Consider the following 2,775-nt stretch of genomic DNA (forward strand, 5'->3'; position numbering starts at 1 on the left):
TAAAGCGTCTGCCTGCAATGTGGGAGACCTGGGTTTGATCCCTGGGTCGGGAAGATCCCCTGGAGAAGGAAATGGCAACCCACTCCAGTATTCTTGCCTGGAGAATCCCATGGACGGAGGAGCTTGGTGGGCTACAGTCCACAGGGTCGAAAAGAGTCGGACATGACTGAGTGACTTCACTTCACCTTGTGCATATTCTTGCTACTTCTTCTTACTATCTTCTGCTTCTGTTAGGCCCATACCATTTCTGTCCTTTATTGTGTCCATCTTTGCATGAAATGTTTCCTCAGTATCTCTGATTTTCTTGAAGAGATCTCTAGTCTTTCCCATTCTATTGTTTTCTTGTATTTCTTTGCATTGATCACTGAGGAAGGCTTTCTCATCTCTCCTTGCTATTCTTTGGAACTCTGCATTCAAATGGGTATATCTTTCCTTTTCTCCTTTGCCTTTCACTTCTCTTCTTTTCTTAGGTATTTGTAAGGCCTCCTCAGACAAGGGAGGGGCAATAGTTTCTTTTGCTCCGGACTTCCATTGCCTTTCATTCAAAATAATCCACATGCCAAAGTATCATATCTTGGGGAAGCCTGTTCTGAACTCCCACAATAGTATGAAACCTCTTAAAATTAAATTTGTGTGTGTACATATACATATATAAATTTATGTAGGGCTGTGCATGAAATGATTCTAATTGTTTTGGAAGAATTAATATTGTTAAAATGGCCATGTTACCCAAAGCAATCTACAGGTTTAATGTGATTATTATCAAATTACCCATGACATTTTTCACAGAACTAACACAAATAGTTTGAACATTTATATGGAACCACAAAAGACCCAGAATTGCCAAAATAATCTTGAGGAAAAAGAACAAAGCTGGAGGCATAACCCTCCCAGACTTTAGACAATAATAAAAAACCATAGTAATCAAACCAGCAGGGTCCTGGCACAAAAACAGACATATGAATCAATGGAACAAAATAGAGAGCCCAGAAATAAATCCACACACCCATGGTGAGTTAATTTTCAACAAAGGAGGCAAGAATATACAATGGAGAAAAGATAGTCTCTTCAGCAATTGTTGGGAAAGTTGGACAGTCACATATAAATCAATGAAGATAGAACACTCCCGTACACCATACACACACATACAAAAACTCAAAATGGCTTACAGACTTAAATATAAAACCATAAATGATACCATAAAACCCCTCGAAGAAAATGTAGGCAAAATTTTTTCTGACATAAATTGTAGCAACGTTTTCTTGGGTAACTCTCCCAGGGCAATAGGAATAAAAGCAAAAATAAACAAATGGGACCTAATGAAACTTGTAAACTTTTGCACAGCAAAGGAAATCATAAACAAAATGAAAACACAACCTATGAACTAGGAGAACATATTTACACATGATGTAATTAACAAGGATTTAACTTCCAAAATAAACAAACAGCTCATTCAACTCAATATCAAAATAAACCAAACAACCCAAATGAAAATGATCAGAAAACCTAGAGAAACATTTCTCTGAAGAAGACAAACAGATGGCTGGTAGGCACATGAAAGATGTTCAACATCGATAATTATTAGAGAAATACAAATCAAAACTACAATGAGGTATCACCTCACACTGGTCAGTATGGCCATCATCAGAAAGTCTACAAGTAACAAATTCTGAAGAGGCTGTGGAGAAAAGGGAACCCTTCTACACTGTTGGTGGGAATGTAAATTGATACAGCCACTATGGAGAATAGCATGGAGGTTCCTTAAAAAAACAAAAATAGAGTTGCCATAGGATCTAGCAATCATATTCCTGGGCATATATCAGGAGAAAGCTCTAATTCAGAAAGATACATGCATCTCAGACTTCCCAGTGGTTAAGAATTTGCTTTCCAATGAAGGGAACATGTGTTTCATCCCTGGTCCAAGAAGATTCCACATGCCATGGGGTATCTAAACCCATGAGCCTCAACTACTGAGCTTGTGTTCTAGAGCCCCCACAGTACAACTGCTGGAAGCCTTCATGCCTAGTAGAGCCTGTGCTCAGCAGCAAGAGAAGCCACTACAACTGGAAGCCCAAGCACCTCAAACAGAGTAGCCCCTGCTCACTGTAACTAGAGAGAAGCCAGAGCAGCAATAAAGACCCAGTGCAGCCATACATAAATAAATATTTTTCTAAATCTCATTTGGCTTAAAGACAGAAACAAAATTTAAAAAAAAGCTAAGAAAGTATTAAAAAAAGATATATTTACCTCAATGTTTATAGTAGCACTATTTACATGGAAGCAACCTAAATGTCCATTGACAGAGGAATAGATAAAGAAAAAGTGGCATATATATATATATATACACGCACACAATAGAATATTATTCAGCCATAAAAAGACTGAAATAAAGCCATTTAGAGCAACATGGATAGACCTGGAGATTATCATACAAAGTGAAATGAGTCAGAGAAAGACAAATACCATTATGATACCACTTACATATGGAATCTAAAAATGATGCAAATGAACTTATTCACAAAACAGAAACAGATTCTTGACATAGAAAACAAACCTATGGTTGCCAAAGGGGAAAGGAGTGTCAGTTCAGTTCAGTTCTGTTGCTCAGTCGTGTCCGACTCTTTGCGACCCCATGAATCGCAGCACGCCAGGCCTCCCTGTCCATCACCAACTCCCGGAGTTCACTCAAACTCACGTCCATTGAGTCGGTGATGCCATCCAGCCATCTCATCTTCTGTTGTCCCCTTCTCCTCCTGCCCCCAAACCCTCTCAGCA

This window comes from Bison bison, unplaced genomic scaffold, assembly GCF_000754665.1.
Source record: "Bison bison bison isolate TAMUID 2011002044 unplaced genomic scaffold, Bison_UMD1.0 scf7180017864115, whole genome shotgun sequence".
Classification (NCBI taxonomy): domain Eukaryota; kingdom Metazoa; phylum Chordata; class Mammalia; order Artiodactyla; family Bovidae; genus Bison; species Bison bison.